Source organism: Crinia signifera, chromosome 2 (genome assembly GCF_055691185.1).
Source record: "Crinia signifera chromosome 2, ASM5569118v1, whole genome shotgun sequence".
Classification (NCBI taxonomy): Eukaryota; Metazoa; Chordata; class Amphibia; order Anura; family Myobatrachidae; genus Crinia; species Crinia signifera.
The window spans coordinates 186,581,351-186,606,255 of record NC_139218.1 but is presented as its reverse complement, the minus strand read 5'-3'; positions in this window follow the sequence as shown (position 1 = coordinate 186,606,255).

Here is a 24,905-nt window from a genome sequence, read left to right as displayed (position 1 = left end):
CAGTGGGTATGTTAGGAAAATGTAGTTTTTTTCCTTGCAGCCACAGTTGACAGAGAAAATGAATAAGATGTTGCTGTGTCATGTTTCTGACAATTTTCTCACTAACAAGTCTTTGCAGCTCTGCAGATTTGTGTCCGCTGGAAACAAAGATGCAACATAGGCTTTAAACCTAGGATGAAGTACGGTGGCCAAAATATAGTGATATGATTTCAACAGATTGACCACCCTTGTATCCTGACAAAGCGAATGTAGGGCTTCATCCACAAGTCGGACATACTTGGAGGAATCCCTCCATTTCAGCTCCTCCTTCAATTTCTCCAGCTGATTTAGTAAAAGCCTGATGAGGGGTACAACCTGATTTTAAGCTGGTACTGCTTGAAATAATTTCATGTGTGGCAACTTCACACTGTTTTAGAACCTTGCCCAACATGGACATCATTATCCACTGCACTTGAATCAGGCACATTCTTGCTCCTTTCCCTATGTCATAGGTGGATGCATAGACTTGAATGGCCTTTTGCTGCTCATCATCCTCTGAAGTATATAAAGTGTAGAATTCCACTTCTTTATTACCTCTTGCTCCAGGTGATGGCAGCACAAGTTCAAGAGTGTCGCTGGCACTCCAGTCTTTGACATGCAGTTGCTGAATGTTAAATGTGGCGTGAAACTTTTCAGACCCACGACAGCATCCTCGTGCACGCCCCCTGTAATTTTTTTTTTCAATTCTGCCCCACCAAATTAATTGTGTGAGCAAACATGGGATGTGTTGGAAATTTCCCCAGATGTAATGCTCTCACAATATTGGAGACCAAGTAGGGTAAGCCATTGTGCAATGATGTCAATGTAATTTTTTCTTAGAGGTACTCAGCAGTGTACCTCTTACTGAAACCAGTGATATGCAGCATAGCCTGTCTAGGAATAAGTTGGCGTTTGTAAAATGCTGCTGTGAAAGGCAACACATCTTCCCAGTGGGCTGTCACAGTCATGTAGTCCTTAGATTGCCATGTTCCACTTGTCCAGATGATGGGGGAGTGCGCAGCAGCACTCACCGCTCATTGCCGGGACATACACACTGGGCAGCTTTGAGCTGAAAGCCGCTCAAACATGCTGTTTTGAGCTACTTTCAGCTCAAAGTCACCCAGTGTTTATGGCCTTAAATCCCACTGCACTAATGGCAGATACTGGGCGCCCATCTAATACCAGCATAGTTGTATGGCCTCAGTAATCCACTTTGCAACTGCTGAACAGTCAGTTGCTTTTGTAAAAAGTACAAGTGGTCTTCCTGATCTCATTCTGGAATGAAGATCAACTCCCAGCAGCAACCACAGCAGCAGCAACAGTATGCGTAGCATTCAGGGATCCTCCAGAGCAATCCTGGATAGGAGAGTTCATCATGCCTAGGACATTGCCTTTAGGACTACGTCTGATCCTGATTGGTGCCGATCAGAGGGGACTTATATAGAATCCAAACTCCAAAACCCTTGAGAATCCAACAGCGGGACGGCTGGCAACTTTTAGCCTGGGGGGCAAGTCCAGAGCACTGGCCTATAAGTAAGAGCACATCCTTAAATGAAGGTTTTTTGTTTAATAAATATGTATTATTGAAAAAATATTAGGCCTGGAGTTGATTATACCATAGATACTTGATTGAGCTCAGCTGTCACTCGCTCAAGCAAGTTTCACTGTCTATGTTAAGGCCCCCATACACTGCGCGATCTGGGCACGATTTCACCCGATTCGTACGAATCGGGACGTGAAATAGGCCCAAATTGCATATGTTGACATCCCCTCCGATCCGATGCGCGGTCCCGTGCGCATTGAATCGGTCGGGAGGTCGGACGGGCTGCACATAAGATTTGCTAAATCTTGTGTGCTGCCCGGAGCCATGCGGGGGACTGCAGCTGGCGGGGGACCTACCAGGAGGGAGCAGGGGGGACAGCGCAGGGAGCCGGGCAGGAGGAAGCCGCTACTGTCAGCAGGGGGGCGACGCAGGGAACCATTGAGCCGGGAAGGAGAAGACGCTGCAGTGGGCAGCGGCGCAGCGGGAGCAGAGCACTTCAATAAAAAAAAGCCCATAGAAACGAATAGACCATGCAAAACTTGGCACATGAAGTGCCTAATTGCATGTGATCCCTCCGGGGAGCTGCTGGGACAATCAGGTCCGACTTGTCCTTAGGACAAGTCGGACTAATGTATGGGAGCCTACACAACCGCCTATGCATAGCAGAATGGCCATATTAGTTTGCTTTGTAGCTAATTTTGGACCTGCACAGCTTCCGTAGCTGCCAGGGAGTTAGGGTTTTTTGTTATCTGTTTTTTGACTGACCGCTGGAAAACTGTATGTATCCCTCATGTGTATATATACTTAAAATAATTTAATATTCATTTTGTGCCCGTTCCATTATACATTTGTTAGTATTTTGTGTAGACCCCATTTATATTTTATCACCCCAACCTTTATGCATTTATATCATCACCACCCCCTACATTTGTGCCCATCAACACTCTCCTCACTCCATCTATATATTATGCCCATCCCACTTGCCCACTTATACACCTTTATTACATCAGCCCCCCCCCCTCCCTATATAATTTCTGCCCCCCCCCCCCCCCCCCCCAACATGTTATGCACTTACTAGCTGGCTGTGCTTGGGGGTTACTCCAGGGTATGAGGTTCCTTCAGGTGCCACAGTGCAGCTGTTATGTGACTTCCGGCTCCTCAGGCAGTGCCAATGCCAGCACAAGCTTAGTGTAGATAGGGGAAAGCATCGCAGGGCTTGCAGTGCGCCGGAGCCTCCACCCACCCACTACTCTGAACAACTACTTACAGCTGCTGGATTAATGACAGGTCCAGTGCCAGTGGTGCTCATCTCGCGGCTGCTCTTTCAGCAGCATGCAGTCAGATGGGTGGAATCTCCGGTGCACAGCACGCCCTGCGGTGCTTCCCCCTCTCTACACTGATCTTGTGCTGCTTGCAGCAGCTTGCATGCAGCAGCAGAATTGCCTGAGGGGCCGGAAGACACATAACAGCGGCATGTTCCCTCCTCCGCTCACGAGCTCTTCCCCCATGCCACTTTGTGCGGCATCAGTCACTGCCAGGAGGCCCTCCCATATTTACCTCATGCAGGAGGACGGCGGCCATGTTCTTGTAGTCCCGACCATATACTGAAAGCCGCGGCCGGTGCCACCTACAGGAGGAGGTGAACAATAAGCTGGTCCACCGGGCGGCCCGCAGGAGTACTTGATAGAGCGGCCCGGGGGGCACATAGCACCCTGCCCCTTGGCCCAGCCCGCCCCTGATCTTCAGCATCCAGAATACAGTCAGCTTCCAAAGTGCAGCACAGGACCATCGGCTCCTAGGCTGACCCTGACCATTGGCTCCCAGGCCGACACAGTCCTCGGTTTACAGGCCAACACTGTCCTCGACTCCCAGGTCAACACAAACCCTCAGTTCCCAGGCTGACCCAGACCCTTGGCTCTCAGGCAGACACAGACCATTGGATACCAGTCACGTCAACTCCCTACCTAGCTGTGTCCACAGTGCCCCAGTGTCGTATGAGCTGTAGATATCTCATAGCCTGAACCCTCCACTGGCTCACTGCTACCACAGCTGAGGCCACCAGTTACCCAAGCCCTGACAGAGGTTGTACTGGGAACCAGTGACCAGTAATCCAAAAGAATCAAGAAGTGACGATGCAGCCTGTAAAGCATAGTTGCCTACCCTCAAGCATTCTGCAGGAGACTCCCTGAAATAGCAGCAATCTCCCTCTCTCCCTCATTAGTAAAGCAATCTCCCTCATTTCACTTAGCCCATGTTACATTTGGGGGGGGGAGTAATGAGAGATAGCATACCTCCCAACTTCTGTGTTGGGGAAATAGGGAGCGCCCGAAAAGGGGGCAGACGTATGCAAATGAGGGTGTGGCTTATGCTAATTAGCCGTGACCTCATTTTCATACGAGAATAGATGCTGTGCGCATGCGCACAGCGTCTATTCTATTAGATTGGGGGGTCTCCCAACTGCCACCCCCCGCAGCGGGACAATGCCTGCCGCGGGTGGGACAGCGGGACAGGACCCGAAAATCGGGACTGTCCCGCTGTAATCGTGACAGTTGGGAGGTATGAGATAGATACATTTACATTGAATCATCAGCATCATTTCCCAGCACTTTAGCAAGTATTGTAGCTCTTTCTAACTGCTTTGGGGCTCATCTACATTTGGATACAAATCATTTTACAAGATTCCTCTCAGATGTAGCAGTCCACACTCACACTTCTAGGTGCCACATTCGCAATCTGTTTTTACAATCTCTCCATATATGGAACTAGACACGACATTTGAGTGGAGCATGACACGCCCCCTCAATGGGGCGCTGTGCAAAATTCTATTTCCATCTATAATCTCCCTGAAACTAGTTTTCAAAAGTCGGCAAGTATGAGGCGTGGCCTGGCGGCTGAACTGAGAGGACGTGCCTGGGGAAGCTCCGGCATATACATAGAAAATAACCCCCACACTGCGGAGCCCAAGTCCGATCCGACTTCCCCCCTCCTTCCCCACTCCTGGGGAGACCCTCCGGTGGTCTCCGGTGAGCGCTGCGGAGCCGGAATCACCTGCTCGGGCGGCCTGAAGATCGCGGCCTAGCTGACTGCTCGGAGCCGCTGCCTCAATTACCTGACAGACCCGGCGGCGGGAGATCGTGACCTGCGGACCCCGCCGAATCTCGCCATACCTCACTCGGAGGTGAGCCTGCCTGCCCCTCAACCCCACAGCTGCATCCCCAATCTCACCAGCCACGCAAACACCCAGAAACCCAGCGGGGAACAGGAGAAGGCCCTGGCTTCCCCATAACAGCGGCGGCCATCTTGCCTTAGCTGCAGCTGCAGGGGTACCTGTGGCTTCCCTGGGAGCCTCCTGTTTCACCACAGCTCTAACCCCCCTCTGCCCTCATTATACCACAGACCTGGCAACATAGCACCAGAGCAGGCTTATATCCATTTGCTGCACGTCGATACCTGAGCAAAACCCACAGCCACTGTACAGCACTCCATCACCCAGACCCCATCTGAATTGGGTGCAGATGTCTGAAACACACTCATTGTAGGAGCTGAGGCACCTGAGATTGGAAAATATAAAACAAAATTCTTTGGGGAATTCCTCCCCCTCAGAGACTTCCTATAACCCACTGTAATTGCCAGCTTTACACTATTCTATATGAGGAGCCGGCCCCACCTAGTGGCAACTGGCAGCTAACACACATACAGGAGCTATAGCTTTTGATATCCTGTCCCTGGAACATATCTCCTATTTATGTGGCCTGAGACGAGAATTTACTCAAAAAAAAAAAATCTCAAGGACTTCATGGTGTGATCGTTGTCTCCCTACGCTACCTTATTTACAGGAAAATGTGACAAACTACTCCTTTTCCTGTGACCCTCTGCCCCTTCTCCATCCACTAATCCAGACCCGCCACTGGTGATGGAGTGAATCCGCCGAGCCATGCGGAGGGCTCTCTGTGTCGCACTCTCCACCTTCTCATGATACAACTAACCTGAAGAAGTGATATGAGGGACACGCTCTGAATCTCAATCTCACCCTCGATGTACTGACAGATGACTAAGAAACGCAGTTCTGGAAAAAAGAAGAAAAATCAAGTAACCTCTCAAACCACAGCATTCCATACTTTGTTTGGGTCTTCCCAATCCGCCAACATAGTGTCTTCTCCACCAACAACGAATATGGCGTCCAAAGCCGTGGCAACTACCGCAGCAGGCGACGCTTCTAGCAGCCACTCCCCTAGCACCCCTGGGGTACCCATGGACATGGCAGCATTCATGGCTCATTTAAAGAAAAGAGAAAGGACTGTTGTTCAGGGATCGCACTTTAATCAATACACATAAAATTTAACTTTTAATTATTATTTTCTAAAAAATCCCTTTATAGGATATGATGAGAGGCCGCAGTGAATTTATAGGGGTTAAAATCATACATACAAACACATACACATATACACACACAGATGGTGTTTTAAGTGAACAATAGAAGGAAAAGTGATCCTTAAAAATAACCTTTGTAATTGAAAATGTCAATATTTAATCACGCACTGTCTCAATGTAAATGAGAAAAAATTCCAGAAAGGTGTCAATGACTACTATCGGTCATTGAAATATACCCTTAGCTCCTTTTTCACATAAATGTTTTTCAGAAAAATCACTTTATGATGTATACTAGGTTATGGGGTGTTTGGTGTAACTTTACTGCCCTCTACTGACCAAAGTGAGATTTCTTAGGTACTTTTATTTTAATAATATTCATATACCAATTTTGGGCTCTTAAAATTTTTAAAATAAAAGTGCCTAAGAAATCTCACTTTGGTCAGTAGAGGGCAGTAAAGTTACACCAAACACCCCATAACCTAGTATACATCATAAAGTGATTTTTCTGAAAAACATTTATGTGAAAAAGGAGCTAAGGGTATATTTCAATGACCGATAGTAGTCATTGACACCTTTCTGGAATTTTTCTCATTTACATTGAGACAGTGCGTGATTAAATATTGACATTTTCAATTACAAAGGGTTATTTTTAAGGATCACTTTTCCTTCTATTGTTCACTTAAAAACCATCTGTGTGTATATGTGTATGTGTTTGTATGTATGATTTTAACCCCTATAAATTCACTGCGGCCTCTCATCATATCCTATAAAGGGATTTTTAGAAAATAATAATTAAAAAGTTAAATTTTATGTGTATTGATTAAAGTGCGATCCCTGAACAACAGTCCTTTCTCTTTTCTTTAAATACGTTAACTTGTTACTGTTTGGGATCTGCACCCCCACTAACCGATTTAATAAATGTGGGGAATGGATCTTCGGATCATATAAACAAGATTTTTTCAGTGTGCAGGCATGCCCCCAGCTCCGACAAGGAGCAACCCATCCATAGCATTCATGGCTCAACTGAGCTCACTCCCGTCACGACAGGACATCCAACAAGACCTGTTAAATATGGAGAAAAGAATACACGAATCCATCCAATCCAGCATCTCCACTATGCAATCCGACCTCACCCAAGTAGCAAACAGAGTTGTTGAGCTGGAGGAACACAGGGAAGACACAGACTCTAAAATCGCAGACCTCCACTATCTTGTCTCCCGCTACGCCTGCTCCACAATGGACCTGAGAAGGAGATTAGACGATATTGACAACAGAGGCAGAAGAAACAATTTGAGAATCAAGGGCCTCCCTGAAGACGTTCTGCCCAATGAGATCACGGCGGCCCTAACCAAAATCTTCAATGACCTCCTGGGGAAAAACCCAGAAAATCACATAGAATTTGACAGGGCGCACCGGGCCTACGCCCTAGAGGCGCTCCCACGGAAAGACCCAGAGACATCATTTGCCGCCTACATTATTTTCAGGTCAAAGAAGACATTCTACGGAAATCCAGACAAATCCCAGCTATTGATTTTAATGGGCACCAAATACAGATCTTCCAAGATCTATCATGGACAACCCTGCAACAGAGGCGCCTCCTCTACCCTCTTACAGAGGAACTCCGAAAGAAGAACATCCGCTTCCGCTGGGGTTTCCCCATCAGTATCCAGGTGACACGAGAGGGAGTCAGACATGTCCTTCGGGAATATGAGGATGTCGCTTCCTTCTGCTCGGCACTGGGCCTGCCTGTGGTGTCGCTGCAGAACTGGTTGGACCCCTTGCAACTACCCACAACATCCCTCCCACAGAGAGAAACCTGGAGAAAAGTCGGAAACCGCAAACAAAGGCGCCAAGCTACTTCTGCTGGGAACCCCTCGGAGGTCCCGTGATGAGAGAGGTTGCTACATCTTGTTATATCCTTTTTTACAAAGCTTTATACATGGACACTGATACTAAGTCCGAACTGTTTAGTCTTTACTATTTGTGTTTTTTTGTTTCTTGATAGGTGATATAGAGATCATAGTTAACTATGTCTACTACTAGGATGAGGGACGAAATCCTTCACCCCCTCAGCATTACATTTCCCACGTCAGTTGGCAATATTTTCTTCTAACAATGTTATACTTTAATAGTTGGTGGTGGGGCGACCGCAGCAGCCCTCTGAACCCCCATTTCTCTGCTGTATATTTTTAGTCCATGAGATACCTGATTTCTCTCATGGCTTTTAATGCAGAGGTTGCTCTTATGTGTTTTTTCATATGTTTATGCTCATGTTCTATATTTCAAGCTTTGTCTACCCCTTTCTTCCCTTATGTGTCTTCCAACCCCCCCTTCTCCACTCACTACTTTCAACAGGTACTAAAAATCCCAGACGACATGAAGAACAGACTACATAACGGGCCTTATTCTGATCGGAGCGGCCAAACGTGCGTACGTTCACAATTACCGCACGCTAGCCGTACGCGGCCGTTAGGGTTAAGTCCGCCCACAAATCGGCCGCTTGCGTACGGGCAGAAATAACGTAGAGGGGGAGTGGTGTACAAATGAGCGTACGGCAACGTACGCGGTCGGCCCAGCCCTTACACTCCGTCGACTAGCGTACGACTGAGCGTACGGCGCCGTCTACGGCCGTCTTTCCTCCGTCTCCCCACCGCCTTCTTGCGGCGATCTGAGCGTACGCCAGCTTGCACGGACGGGTCCCTATTGTTTTCAATGGAAAACTCAGCTTATGTCACCGCTCGTGAGAGTGAGCGTACGTCCGTGCACGCTGGCATACCCTTCACATATATGGACCTGCAAATCTTGCCTCTCAACTACTAATCTGACAATTGATTAATTAATCTATTTGTTATTCACTTATTGTTTTCTATTAACTCAATTGTCTACCTTAATAAAGACCTAATAAAACTACATTTTAAACCACCATTACATGTATATTTGTTATGTTCTAATGTGGCATTTTAATCACTATCTATGTGTCCCCATATTGCTGTTACTTTTAAATCAAGTTATGTTGGTGTTTCTGTATATGTACTAAATTATGTCCATAATTAGTTTGTCCAAATGTGTAACATGTATACCTACCCTGATGTTATGTGTGATGTTTTAATCGAAAAACATTAAACATTCATGCATTTTCACTATGTGTTATTTTACTCAAAAACACACACATTTACACATCAATCATTACCCCTCACCTCAAATTACTAATATAACTTACATTACACATCTGTATGTACCTACCCTTACAAGCCCTCTAACATATTTATTATTAAAAACACAGGCAATTTATAATACAATATCAACTTTTATTTCTTACAAACATAATAAGGGGGGGGGGGGATAAAAAAAAATTAAATGCGGGCCTCCAGTAGGCCAAAAAAGAAGTTGCAAATAAAAAAGGGTCAGGAAGATCTCCCGAATAAGGGCTGCCACCTCCTCCTGCTGCTGTTCAGTGTCTGTAGTGAAGGGATAAAAAAAAAAAAAAATATATAACATAAACAAATGTTTGTTGTATTTGTACATAATAAAAAGTTGTGAGTTATGTGTGAAGGGCACATACATTTTTAAACTACATTGAAGATGGGTCTGCTGTAAACACAGTACTAAAAAAAAAATATGTTAACACACACATACTGTACATAGTAAATAACTTAATTCAATTACTCCTTCATCAATGAATGTATGCTGTATCCCAATTGGTACTTTGTTTTTGGGGGACTGTCCTCTAACCTCACAATTAGCCTGTGCTATTTAAGGGTTATGACATTGTTGTGGCTTAAGCACTCCTTACTATTTTAAATTTAGGACATTGCTGTACAAATTATAGGCCTACAGCTGTAGGCCTATAATTTGTACAGCAATGTCCTAAATTTAAAATAGTTTGTAAAGCATGCATCCGCATGGCCTCACACACTATTACCAAAACAATCTCGACATTTCAGTTGCACCCAGTGGCAGATTAAGCCTTTGGGGGGCCCGGGGTACTTTAGAGCGGGGGGCCCCCTTGCACTTGTCATTACTGGCCGCACACTGCATGGCCGAATATTATACTGTCAAAACATAGAGTAAAGGCAGAATAAACTTGGTCAATGGTTACCTGCAGGGGATATATATATATATATATATATATATATATATATATATATATATATATATATATATATATATATATATATATAGACAGGGGTTGGCGGCACTCGGAATAATAATAGACACCATTATATATATATATATATATATATATACACACACCACATGAAAAGCCTGTGTTTGTCCCTCTGCCCCTTACTCTGGAGGAGACCTCACAGTCCTAGTGCTGCCTCTGATTAAAAACCCTCCTATGACTAAGCTGCTGCTGCTGTTCTCCATGGACCTGAGAAGTATGTAAATGAGCTCCACCAATCAGAGCTCAGCACAAACTTCTCAGCCTCTGTCCTCTGGTGCAAAGTGTCATGGGACTTAGTCAACTCCCAGAAAAGCACTGCACACTTGTGCAATCAGTGTGCCTTGCCTCCCGATGCTCAGCACCATAAATCATTGTCACATTGGCAGATAGGTGAAGCTGCAGCACTACCCCACCCATGCGCAAAACATTTAGCAACAAAAAAAAAAACATAACTTAAACATTGTCTTTTTAAAAAAAAAAAATGACAACCACAGGGGGCCCATAAGCTAGAGGGGGTCCCAGGGGCACTGACCCCTTGCGCCTCCATTATAATCTGGCCCTGTGTTGCACATCATGCTGGGAACTGGAGTTACCCAACACCACATAACTACCACACCACTAATGTCGGATATCTCATTGGATGTACTGTTATGTCAATTATTCAAGGGGTGAGGCATGGACACACTCAAAAAAACCACCAAGGGGACCCTTGTTCCTGGAGAAGGACAGGACACACCTCATGGTCGCCCTGCAGTGATATGTTGCAACTAATGTTGATGTTGGATACACATATGTGGTTGTTGTGATTGCTTATGTGTAGAAATGTGTAGGTCAACATTAGACACATTATTTACTTACGGCTACTTGAGCCATCCTGGGCGCCGCTGGTTGGCTGTGGAGTGGTTGGGGAAGGCAGGAGCAAGGAGGATGGTCCTGGTCTTTGGCCCGAGGTACTGGGTGTTACTGGGGAGTGGAGAGGTTTGGGGGTGGGTGGTGGAGAGGTGTAGGGGGGTTGGAAATGGGGTGGGGGAGGGGGGGGGGGGTGTGGGTTGTGGAGGGGGGGGGGGTTGTGGTGGGGGGGGGGGGTGTGGAGGGGGGGGGGGGTTGTGGAGGGGGGGGGGGTTGTGGAGGGGGTGGGGGATGGGGAAATTGTGTGGGTGAAAACTGCACCCTGGGTCTCCTCTTCTTCCTCCTCCTCTTCTTCCTCCTCCTCCTCTTCCTCCTCCTCCTCCTCCTCTTCTTCCTCCTCCTCCTCTTCCTCCTCCTCTTTCTTCTCCTCCTCCTCCTCCTCCTCCTCCTCTTCTTCCTCCTCCTCTTCCTCCTCTTCCTCCTCCTCTTTCTTCTCCTCCTCCTCCTCCTCCTCCTCCTCTTCTTCCTCCTCCTCTTCCTCCTCTTCCTCCTCCTCCTCCTCGGCTGCCTGGTCCCGGGCTGCCTGGTCCCGGGCTGCCTGCTCCCGGGCTTCAATGCGTGCCTTGCCCGTGCTGAAATGTTCATGTTGATGGCATAGAAATCGAAGATTGGGGTTTCATAAAAAAGGGGGAAAGAAAAATTCACATTAGTCATGCTCATAACCTTCAAAATTATCATTGCTGTGAAATTTCAGACATTTATCATGCAAACTATTTGATATCCTACACCCAAAAACTGATCAACTACTTAAACCCCCCTATACACCCCCATATACACCCCCTATACACCCATATACACCCCCTATACACCCCCATATACACCCATATACACCCCTATACACCCCCATATACACCCATATACACCCCCTATACACCCCCATATACACCCATATACACCCCCTATACACCCATATACACCCATATACACCCCATATACACCCATTACACCCCCTATACACCCCCTATACACCCCATATACACCCCCTATACACCCCCTATACACCCATATACACCCCCTATACACCCCCATATACACCCCCATATACACCCATATACACCCCCTATACACCCATATACACCCCCTATACACCCCCATATACACCCATATACACCCCCTATACACCCCCTATACACCCCCTATACACCCATATACACCCCCTATACACCCCCATATACACCCCCATACTCAGGAACATATTTATAAAAAGTACACCAAACATTGCTAAAAAACGCTGACATACTAGTAATCAAAAACTTACATCGGGCAATATGGCGGCGAGGCTGCTGAGTAGAACCGGCTGCCGCCGGCGCAGGTCGGACCAGCGCCGCTCAACCTGTCCCAGGCTTCTGCGGACGCCGGTTGTTGAAAATATCAGGCGGCGGGCAGCATTATACGCCCGCCGCTTGTCCGCATTAGATACATATGGGCCCCTGGGCCCCAGGTGACGATCCATCACTTCCACCAGGGCCAAAAGCTCACATGTAGAAAAGGGCCTGGCTCTTGTAGAAGTCATATTGGCAATGGCGCAGTTATTAATTGCAGGTACATATATCACTTTTGGTGCTTGCTGATTGGTCGTAAAAATTGTTTGTTTGGTATTAACTTTATTAATCCCTCTTATATTAACAAACTGGATGCGAATAGAAACTTACCGCGGACCGTTCCGATATACACACCACAACCAACAGCATGCATTCAATGAAGAGAGAAGTACTGTATTTACAGTGTGCGGAAAATAATACACGCACCCCGTCTACTCCTAACTACGCTGCTTAAAGGGGGCTCAATACACCAATTGCCATGAAGAGAAGTACTGTATATATATATAGTAAGCGGAAATTAATACACGCAACCGTCTACTTATAACTACGCTGCTTAAAGGGGGCACGATACAGCGATATGCATGGGGAGGAGTACTGTATATACAGTAGGCGGAAAATGATACACGCAACACTCTACTTATAACTACGCTGCCTAAAGGGCCACAATGCAACATGTTGCTGTATGACAATTTCATACACATTACATATGTAAGGAAAGCATTATAACGTGATGTTTTGAAATGTGACTCACCAAGCATACACGAACTCCAACAGATACCAGCTGACAACACTCATCATTGGAATGACAGGTGCACACATTTCACGATGTAGCCCACAATGCTCCACAACCTGAGTAGATACATATACGGGTGATTGATCAGGTGCATTGAGACCTGCGTAATTTAAGCGGCAATTATCGGCGGGAAATATCGGCGTAAATTTGCATATACCTTGCGGGGGAAAAATATACGCCCCTTGTTCGTGGCGGGAGATTAACATATAAATATTCAGTCAGATGCAGGCCACAATTGCTGCAAACATGTCTGACTCTGACGATTCAGCAGCAGAGGACGCTCTGCAGAGAGCACAAGCCGAATCCATGCTTCAAGCATTACAGAAGAGGGAAGAGAGCGGAGAAGGAGGGCCCAAGAGAGGAGTCGCCTGCAAGATCAAGCGGGCCCCTCAGTAACAGGCCCTGGTGAACCTCCACCAGCTCCACAAGGGCCAAGCAGCCAGCCAGAACAAGAGGTTGCATCTCTCCAAACAGGTGTGACCCAGCAGGTGCATGGTGAGAGAGCTGGGGCCACCAGAAAACGTGCTGCAACATCTAGGGTGATGACTGAGCAGGATACCACCACCAGAAGGAGAAACCCTGCATTTGTAGAGGCCGAAATGCGAATTCTCGTGCCCAGGGCACGCGAATGGATTGAATTGGCAACCAGGAAGCCAGGTGCCAGTGCAAGGAGAAACCTTTGGGACAAGATCACAGAGGAAGTGAACCAGGTGTCACCAGTGGTCAGAACTTGGGAGCGGTGAAGAAAAGGTTAGTGTGTTTGTCAGGGCAATTTGTTCAGCAGTCTCCAGCAGGAACTGAGGCCCTTATTCTAGTTCTCTCTTTCTGGCCAAATATTTCTTAGATGGACAAAACCATGTGCACTGCAGGTGAGGCAGGTGTTACTTGTGCAGAGATAATCAGATTTGGATGGGGTTTTACACCTGCCTCACCTGCAGTGCACATGGTTTGGTCCATCAAAGAAATATTTGGCCACACATGGCACAAAAGATCACCCACACTAGGAAATGTCACGTAGCTAGGGGTACCACCTAGTCCCTTTAATTCCGGACACATATTAATTACACAGGTTCTGTGGCTGGCTGACTTCAAGACTCCACTTCACCTAATTTTAAACTGCCACAGAACCTGTGTAAGTAACATGTGTCCAGAATTAAAGGTGACTAGGTGGTAACCCTACACGTAGCACAGTGGTGCACATATCTCATGGTGATATTTGTATTTTTTAAACTTGTAGGTGGACTGACTTCAAAAGTGCCCTGAAGAGGAAGATGACTGACCGGTACAACCACAGCATGTCCACCGGGAGCCGGTCCTATGCCTGACCATTTGGAGTTTACCCCCCTGGAGCTGGACTCCTGTGACGTGATCGATGTGGGGAGATCAGGGGGATCTCCAATATGGACAGTGAGCTCCCGGTGGAGGTCTTTGCTGCTGCTTTTGATGGTAAGTCACAGTAATGCATTGTATTTAAGAAAGATATTTTTTATTGCGTATGTGATGGTGACATTGTTTTCAATTCTTATCCTAGCAGAAGCAGAAAGTCAGGATGTACCGGCAGCATCGGCCTCTGCAGAGCCACAGGTGGAGCAGGTGGTCCAGCCTCCATCAAGACGTCGCCCCCAGCCCCAGCCACAGGAGACATTGAGTGAGAGCCTGTTGGTGACGCTGGACAGGATCGAGCAGCAAGGGGTGGATGCTGCGATCCGTCAGCAGCAGGTGGCGGATTTTCTGGCGGAGTGGAAGGCCACAAACCAGCTGCAGGTTGAGGCGTTGAACCGCATTAATGAAACTCTGGCGGCTGGCATGCTAAGCATTGGCCAACACCTCAGCCGCCAGAATGAACTTCTTGCGGAGCAGCTGTCCACCGCCAGGTCCCTAAGGGACAATCCCCCATCTGCTGCCCCACCCCAAGCTGCTCCCCAACCTTCCACCTCGGCTGACCCTCCTGTGGCGACTAGGGGAAGACGCCGAAAGCCAGCTGACCCAAAGGCCCCTGTCCCCAAGGCCCATCTAAAAGGGGCAAAAAAGGGCCCCAAATGAGACCTGGGTCACTTCCTCTGTGGTTGGAGGCCAAAGGTTTAAATTGCACTGGACATCCGCTTCCTGAGTTGCCCATCGATCCATTTGCGTGCCATGGGCATGAAAGTTCGTATTTTGACCTCTACAAATGCAGGTTTTTTTTTTTGGTGGTGTGTATCTTGCTTAGTAGTCACCCTGGTTGTTGCAGTACGTATTCTGGTGTCCCCATTTCTTTCACCATTGCATTTGCAGGGTAACACATGTTTGGAGATATGCAACCTCTTGTTCTGGCTGTTTTTTATTTGTGTGTATATTTTTTTTTTTTTTTTTTGATTTCTCACATTAAAGTGTCAAGCTGTGATGCTGAACAGCAAATAAATTAATTTTACAAATTAAATCTAAATGGTGGTATGTGTAATTTCTTGTGTGAAACAAATACTAGATTTATGTGTACTTACTGACCAGGGTATTTTTGAACATTTGTTGAAGTGTGGTGGAAGTTTCCCATGTGTAACCCTCTCCATGGCCATTCCCATGTTCCTATCCAACTTTTCCCTGCTAATTAGTTTGTGTCAGCACATGTGCAGAGCAACTTAATAGGTGAGAAAGCAGTTTGTGTGCAGGTGAGGTAGCTCCTACAGTAGTAGGTAAAAGCAGGTCCAGAACAATGCTTTCCTCATGGAGTGGGTGAGGCAGACAAACAAGGGTGAAAAGGTACATTTGTGTAGGAATTCATATGTGTCCTCCCTAAAAAAAGATGTGTGAATGGGCCAAACATGATAAATTAGCTTGTGAACAAACATGCATAACTTTTAAAATATATATGATTTGACAGTGTCATAAGCAGATGTAGGAATCCTTTGTTAGAGAGATGAGAGTGCAATAATGTGATTGGTGGCATCTTACATCCAGAGTGTAGTGAAATCCAAATCATAGCAGATGAGATAGTGGTACAGGTCATAATTTGGGGTACTATACAAAGATTGTGTTGAAAATAGTGGTCATGTGCTTCAAACATTGCAGAAACATCGTTTGTAGCTGTTAGATGTGGTTTATGTTATTGTATCCTAAATACAAAACCTATGTTAGTATTAGAGTGAACACGTTGACACATGTCGACTTGTGTAGATTGAGTGTGCTACTGCGTAAAGTCTATGAAAGCAGGTAGTGAATGTGTCAGTTTATCAAATACCTACCTTAGCGTATAAAAATATTCTTACCTTAAATTAAACAAACCTTTAAATGTGGAGAAGTATAGAAACATAAGCTTCCAATGTGTTTGCGTGCTGCATGTGTGGCTTGCAGGCAGTGAAATCATGGTTTGGAGTTAATAGACTGCAGCATTGCTTATTACATTCAGGTGTATGTGTTTGAGTACTAATCAGCGTTAATTAGCCAACTCAGGCGCACGCTGGCAAACGGTATCTGTAGGAGTGGGTTTTAGCTGTCGGTTGGCGGCCGCCTGTTTGGTGTCCGAAACGAACGGTGCCTTAGTCGATCGTGCGGTAGTAGCACCGCTCATTTCTGGTGCACACCCCCGTGTACGCCCATATTTACGCCCATTTTCCCTCATTATTTCGGCCGCTCCCATCAACACGCCCCTATGCCGCCCCATTACCCGTACGCTCGCGTATAGGTTTTTTCGCACGTTGAGACCCCGGCCGTAAGCGTTGTGGCGTGCTCGCGCCGGCGCATTAGCGTATCTGCACATGCGCAGATCGAAAAAAAACCCGGAACGTACGCGTACGGCCCGGACGCTCCAACCAGAATAAGGCCCAACAGGAGGGTGATACGGAATATGCAGACTCCTCTCCCCACACTAACATGACTTCTGTAAAGGTAATTTCACATAACGTGAAAGGCTTAAACATTCCAGAAAAGAGATCAGGCCTTCTATACCAGCTACACAGAGACAAAGCTGACATAGTCTTCCTACAAGAGACACATTTTAAGAAGGGTGTCTCCCCAGGTCTACATTCCCGTTACTTCTCTAATTGTTACTATAACGACTACTCTGAGGCAAAGGCCAGGGGAGTTGCCATTCTTTTCGCTTATCATTTAAGAGTAAGCGAGGTGTCTGAGCTGGCCATTGGGAATGGTAGAGGGCTGTTAGTCAAGGCCACGATAGCCTACCAAAAATTTTTCTTTGTAAATCTATATTTTCCCAACCAGGCCCAGAGTAGATTCCTTAGGGATTCTTTAGAATCTATAGAACAACATATAGAGGTAGTGCTGGTGGTAGGAGGGGATTTTAATTGGGTGCTGGAGCCTCACCTAGATTCTTCTGTCGGGGCTTCAAGATATGTCCCGAAGGAAACTAAACGCTTTAGGTCCATTCTACAGGACTTTCAACTGGTTGACACCTGGAGACTTCTGCACCCTGCAGAAAAAGACTTTACTTTCTACTCTAACCCCCACAAATCATACTCCCGCATAGACTATCTCTGTGTGAGCCACGCCCATCTGGAGCTCCTACTCAACGCGACCATTGGGCAGATAGTGACGTCAGATCATGCCCCCATTTCTCTTACCTTGTCCCTCAGACACCCGCCCCCAAGACACTGGAATTGGCGGCTTAATGAACAGCTCCTCAGGGACCCCGACTGTAGAACTCAGATTGCAAATGCAATTGACGATTACATCGCCTTAAAACAAGACAGATGACATCTCACCAGTCACACTCTGGGAGGCACATAAGTGTGTTATAAGAGGTAAATGCATCCAACTAGGCTCAAGTTTGAAGAAACGTAAAGCTGAGTGCATATCTGCCTTACTGTCACAAATAAAACAGTTAGAACTGACGCAAAAATCTACACTCGCCTCGGACACATTTATAGAACTCCAAAAAGCAAGGCAAGCTCTTAATAGCCTACTTAGCGACGGCACACGCAGGGCTTCTCGTAAATGTCGACACACATACCACAGATGGGGCAACAAGCCAGGTAAACTTCTGGCACGCGCCCTAAGAGCCCAAAGATCCCAGATTTATATTACCAGGATAAAAGATGCCCATGATAAGATCTGTGCCACCGACACTGAAATGGCCCAAGCCTTTCAGGCATATTATTCGGACCTATACAATCTCACCTCGAACAGCTCACCCCCCACGCGTCTAGCCCATAAACAAGAGATTCTGCGATACTTAGAAGAAATTGACTTCCCAACCTTTTCTAATGACGCCATACAGGCCTTAGACGCTCCTTTTACAGAGGAAGAGCTCCTACATGTACTTAAGACTACACCTAATGGTAAAAGCCCAGGCCCGGACGGCTTCCCTGTTACGTACTACAAAACTTACAGTGACAAACTAATACCGCTACTTCTACATGCATGTAACGCCATTTCATCAGAAAGTACCCTCTCCACCCAATCCCTTGGTGCCCAAATAACCGTAATACTCAAAGAAGGAAAAGACCCAACACTCCCATCTAGCTACAGACCAATCTCCTTGTTAAATGTAGATCTGAAACTGTTCGCAAAACTCATGGCTAACCGTCTTGGGCCTCTGTTACCCGGGGTCATACACTCGGACCAGGTGGGATTTGTCCCACATAGAGAAGCGAGGGACAACACTACTAAAGTTATAGATATAATCGCCCACGCTCAAGCAACAAACACTCCCCTAATGCTTCTCTCCACTGATGCGGAGAAGGCTTTTGACCGGGTTGACTGGGACTTTATGGAAGCCATACTAAGACATCTGGGTCTAGATCACACCTTCTTACAAAAGGTTCTCTCACTATACAGAGCTCCATCAGCACAAGTCAGGGCCAATGGAATTTTTTCAGAACCTGTAAAAATATCTAATGGCACGCGCCAGGGATGCCCGCTTTCGCCATTAATCTTCGTATTATGCATGGAGGCACTGGCGCTGGCGATTAGAAATAATAAAGACATTACGGGTCTACAGGTTGGCAACACAGACTACCGTCTTGCCTTTTTCGCCGACGACCTATTAGTGGCCATCACCAATCCAGTTGTCTCCCTACCCAATCTCATGACAGAGTTTACGCGCTTTGGCCGCCTGTCTAACTTCAAAATCAACTATTCAAAATCCATGGCGCTGAATGTCACCCTCCCCCCTGACACGGTCTCACTACTATCAAAATCGTTCCCATTTGCCTGGCAAACCTCCCACATAAAATATCTGGGTGTCTTGATACCGTCGCAATTCGGCACAATGGTCGCTATTAACCATACCCCTCTTCTCCGCAAACTGAAGCAGGAAATGGCGCATTGGCTTACGCAGAGATTTTCCTGGCTTGGTCGCATCAATATAATAAAAATGAACATCCTCCCGAGATTACTATATCTCTTCCAAACTATTCCCCTGAAACTCCCTCCCCAGTTTTTAGTAGATGCTCACAAGGCCATAAGTAATTTTGTATGGAATGGACGTAAGCCCAGATTTAGACATAACCACCTATTTCGTCGTAAATCCAACGGAGGGCAACAATTGCCTATGATCTCAACATATTTCCAGGCCACGGTACTTCACCGAGTCCTGGACTGGTCATGCCCTGGCCCCTACAAACAACAATGGGTAGAACTAGAGGCATCCTCAACAAACCTCAGTTTACACGCAATACCCTGGTCTCCAAAAATTAGGCCAGTACTACATCCTACTGTAGGGCCCACTCTAGCTCTATGGAAAACTCTCCGTCACAGACCAGGGATATCCTCGAGGCTTACACCCTTTAGACCTATATTCGACAACCAACTATTTGTACCCGGGCTTAAGGGGGAATTAGCCGTGAGATGGAAAAAAGCTAGCATAACTAGAGTAAGTCACTTGATTACGGGTGGTAAGATCAAGCCTTTCCCAGAAATTCAAAAGAATGTAAATATATACCCCAACGATTATTGGTTTTACCTACAAATAAGACACTTCATTTCCTCCCAAAGGGAGTGGATTGATCTCCACAATGATCTTACTCCCTATGAGTCCATGTGCAACCAGGTAGTACCGCCCTCCCACGCTCTATCAGGCATCTACAAAATCCTGATACATGGATACTTCCCCGAGAGACCCTCCTTTTGTGACGCATGGGACAAGGACCTTGAGCAGAAAGGCATTAAAATTAACTGGGAAAAACACTGTGAAACGATGGCTCATTGTTCCACTAGCCTTGATGTAGTGGAGACACAATACAAACTACTGACACGCTGGTATAGGTGCCCGCCTTTGCTGAACAAATTCTACCCTTCGGTCTCACCCCTATGCTGGAGATGTGGTAAAGATAAAGGTACACTATTGCACATCTGGTAGGACTGCCCACTGATCACACCTTTCTGGAATAAGGTCATAAACCTGTCAGCAAATATCCTAGGAGTCTCAGTCCCACAAGGTCCAGATTTCTGGCTGCTCTCTTCTTCCAATATTCCTCTGGCAAGATACAAAAAGTCTCTTCTGAAACACCTCAATAATGCTGCGCGTGCTGTCATCCCAGTACACTGGCGCTCCATAGACCCGCCAACAGTCTGGGAGTGGTTCCAGCGCATAGATTTCTATATGTGTATGGAAGACATTTACTTTGCGGCACTAGAGAGGCACTCAGAATATACTTCCACCTGGCTCATCTGGATAGAATTTAAGACCTCCGATACCTACTCAGCCTTTGCACCCCGTGCACATACTTTAGCCTAATAACACATCACATTACTCTGAAACACTCACCCAAGGACTTTTACTTAGTACCTAATTGCTATTTCTTTCCAGCATGCTACTCCCCCCCCCCCCCCTTTTTCACTACCCTTGTCTCAATGTCTTAGCTCTTGTTAGTCAGATACCTCACTTATTACTTATTGTAAACTTTAGTTTCAGTTATAAGTTATAGAAAAGCCTATATACTTTATACATACTTTGTATGTAATTACTTCCACATACGACGCATTGTTTGTTTCCAGTCAAGAAGATGACTTGCTCTAAGCAGGTGTTTCTTTAAATGCTTTCTGCTGCTATGACATAATGGAAACATGTTTAGATATTATTGTGATGCACGTGGACAATGTTTTGTTTAATAAACTATAAATAAAGAATTTATAAAAAAAAAAGACATCCAGACATCATCTAACTTTGTGGCTAACAAAGACACTGCAAGTGTTAGTTGTGAGATAGCCTCAGATCAGAAGCGAACTACTATTGGTGCAGCAGGTGCAGTGCTCTGGGACCCCTGAGGACTAAGGGGCCCACTGCTGCCCCTGTGACCCCCTTCCTGTCACCCACTATTTTTCCCAGTCACACTATTGACCCTCTCCCTGTCACCCTCTTCCCCTCCCTGTCACGCACTTTTGTGTTACATATTCTAAACTTGGGTTGCAGAGGAGGGGGGCTCAAATTATATTTTTGCATCTGGGCTCACCACCTACACGTTCCGCCACTGTCTCAAATGTACTAGAAGCAGAGCAATCCCGAGAGGCCAAGGTATAAAATGACAGCAAACAAATCATGTTAAAATATAAGGTATACCAAACAGTGTGACCATTAGATGTCACTAGGTGGCAGTGTCACCCAGCGAATGTACAGGTTAATGCAAGATTAGACAAAAACACTGAACACTGCGCTATGATGAAAACATTATTATTTTGGTTTATAATGCAAGATTACCAGAATGCCTTCAAATATGTTTTCGTACACAATAACAACAACTACTAAGGGAAGTAGTGGAATAATAAAATGTAAGTTGTAGAGCAATAATACATTCTTAGACAGAACATTGTAATATGGACTTTAACTAGGGTTACCACCTTTGTGTTGAGCAATTCCCGGACAGTGACCTGCCCCTTGACACACCCACAGGCCACCCATTGATCCACCCCCAGCCCCGCCCCTTGACCCGCCTTATGGGGTTTTTTTTTTTACATTTGCTTCAAATCTATTCTTGATTTGGCACACGGTAATGCCACATACACGTTACGTCACATCACACACTGTAATGCCCATTACATGTAATGCCACACGCTGATGCCCATTATGCATTATGTCACACACCGTGATGCTCATAACACGTTATGCCATGAGTGAACAATTGAAAATGAAAATAGGGATAAAATAGACAGTGAGCGCCGAATGCGCGCACCAAAAATTTACACCATAATGCCTATTGCACGTTACACGTCCATATTATACTACATGCCATAGTGTCTATTACACGTTATGCCAGGGCTCAACAATTTTTTTTTTAATGTTTATTGGTTATAACTAGAGACAGGATTATATGCATTTGCATATTTGCATATGCATTTGCATATTTTGCCCATTCTCACTGGTTATTGCATATTTTACCTAAAATCTAGTGATGGTGCATATTTTAGGCCCCGTCCTCTTCCCACCCGTGAGTTACAGCACTGCTTTGCCCTGCTGCTGCTGGCCAGGTAGTGGTAAAGTGTGCAGGCTGGGGCAATATGTGCGCAGTGTAGGGAACCTTGGATATACGCTATGTCTGACACTGCTCTAGGCTGCCAATCCATGTTGATAAAAGTCAGTCGGGGCGGATGCCATTACAAAGCTCCTGAACCTTTGCCTGCCCCTGGCCTGGGACTTTACACCAAGAGACAGACTTCTGCAGCAGAGGAGGCGGGCGGAAGGGTTGTGACATCACGTAGCGTGGAGGAAATGCCGTGTCACAGTGAGTATGCAGCGCAGGGAGGAAGCCTTCCACTGCGCCGCCCTCACACGCTATGCTGACATTTGATCCATCGGCGCTGGAGATGAGGTTCCGTGTAGTTGAAGCAAGAAGAGCCTAGGATGCTGCAGAATGCTGTAGCAGCCAGGAAAAAAAAATCCTGTGTACAGCACTAGACATCTGCAGATGTTGTGGGCCTATTTTTGAGGTTTATTTGCAACTAATTGTATGCGGATTTTTAAATAAATAAGTTAAAAAGTACTTTTTTATTATTTAATTTAGCATATTTTAACACTTTTCATGCATATTTTAAGTATTTTTCATGCATATTTGCATGCATATTTCAAGCTTTTTATGTTGCATATAATCCTGTCTCTAGTTATAACAGTATTACGGGTTGGGATCATTTGGTCTATTGCATTATGGTAGAAAGTCATTAGGTCGAATCCATTAGGTCGACATGCTAAAAGGTCGACATGATTCTAGGTCGACATGGGAAAAGGTCGACATGATTCTAGGTCGAAAGGACATTAGTTCGACAGGTCATTAGTTCGACAAGGTCATTAGTTCGACATTGTCTATGTCGACATTCACAAGGTCGACATGGGGTTTTTCACTGTTTTTTTACCTGAATGTCAACACAGTCGACATGGACACAGTTTAAAGTGCACTGCATCCCCTCGCATCGCTCGCTGCGCTCGCTATGCGTCGGGCACGGTGCCTCGCTACGCTCGGCACACTATTTTATTCTCCCACCACGCCCTAGTGGATGGTAGGGCATGAAATACCGCCTGTCGGCACATGTTGGCTCAAAAAACAGTGAAAAACTCCATGTCGACCTTGTGAATGTCGACATAGACAATGTCGAACTAATGACCTTGTCGAACTAATGACCTGTCGAACTAATGACCTTTCGAACTAGAATCATGTCGACCTTTTCCCATGTCGACCTAGAGTCATGTCGACCTTTTAGCATGTCGACCTAATGGATTCGACCTAATGACTTTCTACCATAATGCAGTAGACCAAATGACCGCATCCCAGTATTACGGTACATAATGGTTACAAAAATCTCATTCAGGTACAAAGAGAGAGGCAAGGACATTGTTATGTTAGCACAATGCCATAAAGTGTAACATTTCAACCAGGATTTTAGGACGTCAATACAGTTATTGTAGGGCTCAACTATTTTTCTTAAAAAGGACAACAGGCACAGTGCTCACCAGAGGCGCGCGTCAAAAATTTACACCATAATGCCTATTATACGTCACACAACCATTACATAAGTATACTACATGCCCATTACATATACCACACACCGTAATGGCTATTACATATTATGACATATAAATGCTGCCTACCTCTATGTTAATTGCTTTAGGTTTCTTGCTCAATGCCAGAGCCTTCATGTTCGATGCCAGGGTCTTCATGCTTGATGCCACTGGGGAGGGCAAATGCCTGTTGCCAAGGTGGAGGGCAAATGCTCATTGCCAAGGGGGAGGGCAAATGCCTGTTTTCAAGGTGGAGGGCAAATGCCTGTTTCCAAGGTGGAGGGCAAATGCTCATTGCCAAGGGTGACTTCAAATGCCTGTTGCCAAGGTGGAGGGCAGATACTCATTTCCAAGGATGAGGGCAAATGTCTGTGCCAAGGTGAAGGGCAAATGCCTGTTACTAAGGGGGAGTACAAATGCTCGTTGCCACACGAACACTTAGGACCTGTTTCAGACTTGCTCGCTAGGCTGAGTATGTTCGTTGCCTAGTGACGCCACCCAGCTCACCGCACAAATACTCTTACTAGCATGCAAGGAGATGTCTACGCTAACATGTCCCCTTGCATGCAGGCGCATGGGGGGGGGGAATCATTCGATGTTCACTCACCATCAAATGATTTTTTTCTACGTTCGTAATGAAAAGTTAGCCTGGACTGACTGTTCATTCAATGCTGTCCTCTGATATCGGGTGGGTTGCTTTATGTGATGTCAGCAACCAGAGCTGAGCGGGCATCGACATGCCTGTGTTCGCAGGGGAATGCCCAGCGCTTTTATGGGGGCATTTCCCTGTTCCAGCTCCCTGCCCGCCCCCATCCCTCTTCTCACTGTATGGACACCTTGGTGAGTGCGAAACTCACCAAAGG